Raw genomic sequence first — 9,600 nt, forward strand, 5'->3', positions numbered from 1 at the left:
TCGGAGAGCTAGTACCTCTATGCTACGGGTTAGCATGGTCTTAGCAAATATTTACCAGCCTTATAAGGTTCGTATTGCTATGTTCTGTTATTTATTTCAGCATGGACTGTTCCTTTGAAAGCTTTTCCTAGTTAGTAGTATTTTAACAATTACAAGCTTTAAATGGCGATTTTTTTTTTTTTTGTCAAGAGCCAAGACACAGGTAATGCACAACATTTTTTGTTGCATTTTACCTTCAAAACATTTGTCCTTATTGACTGGGTCTCCTTAATTAGTGCACATACGTCATTAGAATGAAGTCAGAGGAGACTCACCGTGAATACCTGGGGTCTCTTCCCAGCTACGTGTTCCTTCTCTATTGCAAGCAAAACCCCCGTTGAATTTACTTAGGAATTACTCCCTTTTAAAGAATTTTTGCTCGTATCTGGATGGGCATTATATTTTTGGGAGGAGGCATAGATTGCTGGTTATCCTATTTTTAAATAAAAGATAGACAAAGTGAACTCTATTTTGACTATTGAGAATGGAATAGTTTTCTATCCCTCTAAGAGTATACTTGAATCAGACATTGTAAGGATGTCAGGATAGACAGCACTGTAGCCATTTCCAAATTCCTGGAGAAAGTCTGTTTTACCTTTTTTTAAAAAAAAAAAAAAAACACAAAAAAACTATTCATGCGTTATTTCTTCTCTTCACTTCCTTCCTTCCCTATGAAGCCCCATCCCAAACCTTGACCGTCTGTATGATGAGCTCTATCCCCCAAATCATTTTACCCATGCAAATGACAAATGTCAGCTCCCGTTTTATAATAAAGCTGCTCAGTAAAGGCAAAAAGCTTGTTCTGAGAAGCAGGGTGAGTTTTCTCACTCTGTGTCTAATAACGTTAAGGCGAAAAATCAAGTGTTGCGTAGTCCCCTCCCCACTCCCGACGAGAACCTCTTTTCTAGTTACGTTGGGTTTCACCTCTGGGCTCTGGCGAGTTGAACAGTCCCGGCCTTTGACAATCGTGATAGTTATTATTTTCCCGTTTGCCGTCTTTTTGTATCTGAAAGTCTTCCTATTGTACTGCACAAACCATGGATTGTACATATTTTTATATATTATGTCTTATTTTATTATTTCTAAATAAAAAATTAAAAAATTGAAGACAAATCCGTGCAAGAATTTGCGGGCCTCCTGTATGGTTACTGTTAGCATCGCTGAGATAGGAAGCCAATGTTCCCAAAGCACAGGACAGAAGGGCTGATAGTTGGGATGAATAGAGCCATAGAAATGGCCTCAACAGGGAGGTGTGGTGCAGTGGCAGATTAACTTAATCCAAGTTAGAGGAAGTCAAGCTCATATTTTGTTTTTGGACAGAACAGGGGAGGTAGAGAGAGGGTAGCAAACAAGCAAGCAAACAACACTGATGAAACATATTATAAGCTTTAGATTTAGAGTCTCTGTTTAAATGATGGTATTTATCCTTTATGGAGCCTAAACTATGTATAGGGTTCTGCCTTGTATGTTATCTCAACCATGCTCCCCCCTCCCAGATTAGGATAGTATTCTTCTTGTATTGTAAATCAGGAGTTGATGAAAGTATTCTGTAAAGGGCCGGACGGTAAATGTTTTTGGCTCTGCAGAACAGAGGGTCTGTCTCCATTATGCCCTTGGAGTGCAAAAGCAATCACTGATAATAGGAAAACAAATGATGTGGCTGTGTTTCAATAAAACTTTACTTATAACTACAGGTGATGGGCCAGATTGGGCCCATGGCCTGTAATTTATCAATCCCTGGTACAGAGGAAACTGAGGCTGTGTTTAAAGCCAATAAAATTCGAGTTCCAGGTTTTATGTGCCTCCACACTTAGTTTAATCCACTAAACTATATATTGTTTCAGGACACAAAGTTACCAGGGAACTTTGAGTCTGGAGATTGGAGTCTCAGAGAGAACGCTACTCAGAGAAAATGCTACTTCTTCTAGCAGATTTGGAATAACTTCAGTGTTGTTTCATGATTGGAAATCTTGAGAAAATCTGCATTCTGAAATATGGGTTGCTCCTTAATATTTTTTCTTTAACAAATACTCATGTGGCACTTACTGTGTTTCAAGCATGGTTCTAGATTCTTTGTAAGTATTAAGTACTTTAATCTTAACAGCAACTCTATGGAGTAGGCAGTGCTATTATCCTCATTTAAGAAATGAGGAACCAGGACCAGAGAGGTCGAGTGCCTTGTGCAAGCCCACACAGCAAGTAGGTATGAGAGCTGAGATTTAAACTGAGGCCATTTAGCACCTGGCTGTACTTTTTACCAGTCCTCTGTGCTTTCCATTTGGAGGCATTCTTGGTTAAAAGTTTCACCATTTACCCCAAGGCCTTTCTGCCTCTTAATTTTTATTTTTCTAGGTGATGAAAATGCATTCTGGTTCTCCACATGGGACACATGAGCCCAGGATTCTCACCTCCTTCAAAACCTGCTCCTCCATTTCTCATCCAGTTCTTGGAGAGAGTGAGCAGCTCACAAAGGGTAGACTAAGGACAAATTTAAGCACTGGTTGTGGGATTTGGGTAAATTTCAAACTTCAAATTAATTTCAATTAACTAGGAATTGCTTAGTCCTGACTCCAGGCGAAACCACAAAGCCCCGTTACTAAGCAAGTTGCCCGTACCCTACCCCATCATACACTTCTGCTCTCTTCCCACTGTAGGGAGCCAAAGGTATGCCATGAGCTTCTTGGAGACTGAGCCCACTGAGCAAGATACATAATGGTACCTCCAGACAGTGAGTTGAATGTGATATGGGCCTCACCTCTACTTTTTAAAATTTTGTTATTAAATACACATGCAAAAACAAAAGGCAGAGGTGGGATTTCAGAGACCTTCTGCTTAGGCTTCTTTTCAGTGACAGTCAAACAAAAACCTCCAAATACTGGCCTTCTGAAGCAGTAGGAGCCCAGATCACACTTGCAAAGAAGAAAACAAATTTCCCTCCAGAAATTTCCATCTTAGAGCTGGCAGAACAGATTAAGTCAATCAGATTTCCTTCTCCAATTTAAATAAATGCATAAATAAAGGAAGGCTAGCTCTACCCACTTTAAGGGAAGTAAAGAACCAAGTCCGTGATCAGCGTATTTCAAGAACCCAGAGCCTTTTTTTTTTCTCAAAATAATTCAGGTCAAGGGCTCTAGTGACCTGATGATTTGAGCCACTACCTGAGGATTGTTATCGTGACTTTAAAAATTTCATAATTACAAGGTAATACCTGCAAGGCACTAGCACAAAACTATCACACTGACCTCTTCTAGAATAGGGTGATCACCTGTCCTGGTTTGCCCGGGAGAGAGGGATTTCCCCAGATACAGGGCTCACAGTGCTACAAACCGGGATGAGTCAGTCCCCTAGGTTGGAAGCTAGAGGAGTGGAGTGTTGGGGAAGGAAAGGAGAGAGAAGGTTAAGAAGAACATGGAAGGGGAGGAGTTTAAAATCCAACACAGGCGTGTTATTAACTCATAAGAATAATAATGATGAATAATTACCTCTAAGTGGCTTTCTCCAAATAACTGAGAGTTGTTGCCTCAAGGGCATTGTTTTGGAGGGACGGTTTTCTAAAATATTACACAATTCTCTGCTTATTTAAAAAAATGATATGTATTATTTAATGTTTCCTTGTGCAACACAAGCTAATAGGTATTGCTCTGCCTGGTGCTTGTAAATTTTGTCCACGAAATCATCAGCTGCTGTTTCGTCCATCACCAGAGTCCCCTAGCATCATTTAGGTCTTTCCTCCCATCTGCTGTGCCCAGGAAATAAGATAATCCATTCTAAGGACTATATGAAGAACATCAGAATGCCAGGCAAATCAGGAAACTCACAGATGAGACACAAAAATCTGGCTTGAACGGAGGGATTTCATGGTGACTGTACTCATTTCCAGAGATTTCTTTTTTTTTTTTTTAATTTCAGGTTTCAGATTATATGCTGAGAGGTTGAGGCTGTTAAGGGGTTTGGCTTCTAGAATATCCTATTCAACTTGACCAAATATTTATTGAGGAATTATGATATGGTGCGGGTTATTCAGAGTTTTCTATGTGGACTTGGTCTTCCTTAGATCATAGTTTAGAAAATGAGCAGTTCAGATGGATATTCATTTTCATTCCTTTTGAATGGATATCAAAATATTTGGATATTCATAGAAAAGCAGTTGAATTTTAGATATAAGAAATTTACGTATAACAACAATAGCTACCGGTTGAGTATTTACGATGCATTAGCCACCACACAAAGAACTGTTGCCCTCCATAGGCAGGAATCCTCACTTCATCAAATATTTTTTTTCAGGCATGTTGCCATGGAGCCAAATACTTTTGCAACACCTTATTGGGAATTGCTAAAGTTGGTTTTGTAAAAACTTTGCTCCCAAAGATGCTGTTCTTTCACTTCGTGCTGAATGATTGTTCTGACCCCAGTCTCCGCTGAGATTAGGTCTGTGGAATCATTTGCCTTAGCACTTCCCCCATCTAGACACATGGGCAGAAAACATCCCTTGGGCAAGTGTCTGGGTTCACTCCTGGTTAACAAATGAACCAAATCTCACACTGTACAGTTTTATTTGGCTTTTGTTTTTCAAATTTTTTGCTAATATACTTCCATATCTAAAGTCCTAGTCAAGCAATTTCTTCTTTGACCCTGCAGAGGGTTCCACTAAATAGGATATATGAGAGTTTCTTTTAAAATATATAAATGGCTGCATTAGGGGTTTAGACACAGACCCATAACAACAGATTATTTACCAATAACGAAATGTTTAAGGCAAGTGCGTACACATCCCTAACAAAATACTCTTGGTAAAGGTGCCCTCAGATGGCTGCCATTCATGCAAAAACGAGGGAAAGTCGAATCAATCATTCGGAGATGTTCTTCAGCTCTGTCAGAAGCTCTTTGGGTGGCCATAAGATCAAAAGCGCTCCTCCTTGCCTTTTCCAGGAGCAGCCAAAAGTTGCAGGCTGCTCCCATCGCTTGGGCACATTCAGTCAATGAGGTAGCTGAATGAGATGCCCCGGAGTTGCCATAGAAACTGCAAGAAGCATCGAAGCACCTTCTCCTGCATCCTCTTTAATTTCATCTGAGTGACTTTATTCAAGAACCAAAAATAAAAAGTGCACAAGGATGTAATTATTTAAAAAGCTGTGTTCGATTATAAATACAGTATGTACTTTGGCCTCAGTCTGCAGCTCGCTCCTCCCTTCTGTTTCGAGACATTTGAACTATTCAAATGGGAGTCTTCATTTAAGGTTTAATGGAAGTGAGCCCAAATTTGCCAAGATAAGGGGATGAGGCCGTCTTCTGAGTTTCTACATTTTCCCAGCTCATACTCAACGTCTGGATGTGAAGTCTTTTAAAAGAGGGTCCATTTCTAGGGTCTGTTCATTCATATTAGGCCACCTGGACTCACCAGGGCTTACTGAAATTGCTCTGCCTTCAGGCATTCACTGATCTAAAACATTCTATAGGTTTATGATCATTGTGTCGGTTAATAAAAAGAAGTGGACAGGAGAATGCCAAAAAGCAATTAGTGGAGAAGCTGGTTAACAAAACTCTTCTTTTTTTTCTTCTTCTTCTTCCTCTTCTTCTTCTTCTTCCCTCCCTCCTCCTTCTCCTTCTTCTCCTCTCCTTCCCTTTTTATCAATCCTGTTGCTACTGCAATACACAGCTCTTTTCACAATGAAGAGGTGGAGGAGGGAGACACACATCCCTCACCAGTAGTCCTATTGCAATATTCACCTAGGAGAAAGGGTCAGGACGACAGAGGCAGCCCCTGTTCTTTACCCCTTCTGATGGACTGATGGATTAAATTTGCTGGAAGAGAAAGTTACCTTCTCCCTACTCTCCTGTTCTGGAAACAAGGTAATCCTGAACCTACCTGCTGGCATGATTTGAAAAGTGTTCAGGTTGCTATTTCCTGCTAGTGATTTGCATGAAGTGGTGTGCAATATGGAATTTACTTAAAAAGGACAAATGCAAAGGTACAAGGTATGTCCGATAAGCAAGAATACAACCTTACGTGTGGTCTGTGTCTATGCCTGTGAATACATTTTCTTGGTTTGGAGGATTAGGTACACCCTCTCACCATTTTACATAGTGTGTGGGCCCTACCCTGCAAGGTTCTCTGCAAGGCAAGGAAGTCCTTTCTATGAGTAAAATATGAAAGAATGTCCCCGTTTTGGAGAGATGACAGCCTGCAGGTAAAAACTGGCTGGTTGATCTGGTGACATTTGTAAAACCAAGTTGACTATGTTAAGTACCTGCTGAAACCAGCTACATGCTTGCAAAAAATACGGAGCTGAAGAAATTGCTTGCGAATCTAAGGTTGAAAATGTTTACTTTAAGGAACCTGGAATTCTCAGACCTTTGTACCTAGAGGTATGTAACAACTACTCAGAGGAGGTTATTACTCTGTCCATCTTAGTTATTATATAAGATAAAAAGAAATCTGCGCAGTTACAAAGCTGCCCTTATCTAACCAGGAGGGTCTTCCTAATCACATGGTCATTTGTTTTGCTTAGCATCTTCCTGGGTTTTAGGAGGCAAAAAGAGTCAAGTCTGGCTGGGCACTCCTAGGGAAGGGAGAAGGGAAGAGGAAAAAGTCCTCATAGAGATAGGACCTACAAGATGAGTTAGATTTTTTTTTTTCCTGTGCTGAAAACCCCTACTCAACCTCCCATATGAAATTTTCTGCAAAGCCCACATTGCTTCATAATGGATTTTTAAATCATTTTGGAAAGACTCAAAGAAGAATTGAATTCTAGTTGTGGGTCAATGTGGGGAAAACAAAAACAAAACCAAACCAACACCAACAACAGCAACTAAAAACCGGAAACAGTCCATCTGAACTCAGAGCCAAGCATATATTTAAAGCTGTGTTTTAAGGAACCTCTGAGTGGTTATTACCTACCTCTGGGTATAAAGATCTGGGAATTCTAGATTTTAGAGTCCAGTTACTTTTGACCTTTGAGCCTTGGTTTGCTCATTGGAAAATAAGAACAAAAACAGAATTTTGTGAGATTTGAAAGATCTTTTTTGTAAGAGTGCTTTATGATTGAAAGTACTGTATGTGTTAGTTTTATATTTGTAGTAGTAATTTTTCAATTTCCTAATACATATCATCTTTACTCCAAATTCAAAACATTGGTCCATCTCCCCTCTCCCCCCCCCCCCCCCCCAAAAAAAGAGGAAGAAAAAAAGAAAAGAAAAAGAAAATTGCCCTTTCTCATTTTGGAAACATTCACCAAGCATCTAGCACCCAGAACTATGATGTATGTTGGAGATTCAAAGGTACTCTTTTCAAAGAGCTTGCAGTTGGGTGAGGGGGAATGAGAACAATAATCACAGTAAACTAATTTTAGATTTCTTTTTTTTTTTAAAGATTTTATTTATTTATTTGACAGAGAGAGACACAGGGAGAGAGGGAACACAAGCAGAGGGAGTGGGAGAAGGAGAAGCAAGCTTCCCACAGAGCAGGGAGCCCGATGTGGGGCTCCATCCCAGGACCCTGGGATCATGACCTGAGCCAAAGGCAGATGCTTAACAACTGAGCCACCCAGGTGCCCCTAATTTTAGATTTCTATATTTGTGCTCTGACCTTAGCAATCAAGCCAAAAGACCTCCAATATAGTGTCTGTGCATGAGATGTAAGCATACTCTTCTCCACCCTTGCCGAGAAAATCCATGGCATTACCTGTCATGTTGTATTATATGTACTAAATGCCAAGGTGGTTGTTTTTTTTTTTTTTTGTACTGGAGTTTCTAAGGTTGGAGTTTATGCACCTGGACCCTGGCACTACGTGAAGGAAAGGCGTTGTTCTTGGCAAAATGCTCAGTAACAAACCTATCAGATTACAGAGTGGATTTCCTTTATCTTGGGGCATTGGACTCTATTCAGGGGGCAAGAAGAATAGGATTTCACAGCTTGTTAAGACATGCTAGTTATTTCTTATTCTCGTTCTTTCTGAGAGGAGAGTGTAGTCTCCTGGCATACCTCCTAGTAGGGTCAATGCCCAAACAAGAAACATATTAGGTGCTGCCTTGTGCTGAACAAAATGGCTTCACTGGCCAAAAACACAACAACTGCTTCCCAAGTGCAAGGGGCTGGCTCTTCCTGGAACTTGAGCCAAACTAGTGTGGCCTTGCTCTGTCACAGACGATCGGGGACGTTTCTGTCAGTGTTGGTTGTATAAGAAAGCGTCCTCTCTGCCATCTCCGTGTCTGAAGCGATTTCTCCTCATTGGATTCCAAAGGATTTTTTCTCTCTTACTTCCTTGCAGAGTTTTTTTCTCTCAGTGCTTTCATCAGATCATTTTGCAAGCCAAATCACTGCATTTTCATGTCACTGAAATCTTTCTGGAAAATCTGCTAAAATGAACCATTTATTTTTCCTTTGACAAATTCTTTTAAAAGGAAAGCAGTATTCCTGACAAGGAGTTAGGAGGGAGCTCATTTTGCCCGTCATCCACACCCTACCATGCGCTCACACGCCCACACACACCCACATGTACCCCCCTGCATATGCAGGAATAAAACTGAATGCACTCCACTTACTCCATTTACTCCCAGAGTCCTCACTTTTAAGGAGTCTCTCTTGTGATATCGGTAAGAACAAAGGGGAAATCCAGCCTAGAAACTGCGCAAACATCCCATAATTCAGATCTTTTAGCCTGAATTATTTATTGTTTATATCTTATAGTTACAAGAAAGGAAACAGCAATTACAGTGGGATTGTGGGTGATTCTCACTTTCTGCTTTATAATTTATTTACAATTTCCACGACTTTCCAATGAAAAGATATCATTGTTTTAGGTCTTATGCAAGATTATTGAGTTGAACACATGGCTCATTTTTCCCATTCTTTTTTTTCTTTGTTTTATAATACATGCATTAATTTATAAAATAGCATCGGGGTGCCACTTTTGCCAAAACCCATAGGCTTTTGGATATGTAGCATTCTCATGTTTTTAAAAATTTCTAAGTAGTTTGCAATAACTCAAAGATTATTAAAAAGAATCTTTTAAAATATCCAGTTGGATATTTGTTTATTTTTTGTATTGTTTTATTCTTGTGGAAAGAGGCTATCTCTTTCCTTTTGTTTTTAATTTCTAATTTTATCGAACCATAATCAGAAAACATGTAATATATTATTTTCTTTCAAATACGATGATCAATTTTTGTAAATATGCCATGACTACTTGAAATCAAAGTATATCTGTACTTTGTTAGGTACATATTCTATGCATTTATATGCCTGTTAATTACATCATTCTGGCACTACGTGAAGGAAAGGCGTTGTTTGGAATATTTGAATAATTCAAATATTCCAAAACTTTAAATATGTTCATCTGTGTAATCTCTTGACTACTGAGATTAAGTGTGTTTAAGTCTTTATAATGATGATGAAATAGTCTATTTCTAGTTGTATTTTTTTTTTTAAGATTTATTTATTTGAGAGAGATTGCATGCACTCACAAGCTGGGGGAGGAGCAGAGGGAGAGAATCTTCAAGTAGGCTCACCTGCTGAGTGCTGAACCCAACTTGGGGCTTTCTCTCAGGACCCATGAGATCACC

Source organism: Phoca vitulina, unplaced genomic scaffold (genome assembly GCF_004348235.1).
Source record: "Phoca vitulina isolate PV1807 unplaced genomic scaffold, GSC_HSeal_1.0 scaffold41, whole genome shotgun sequence".
Taxonomy (NCBI): Eukaryota; Metazoa; Chordata; class Mammalia; order Carnivora; family Phocidae; genus Phoca; species Phoca vitulina.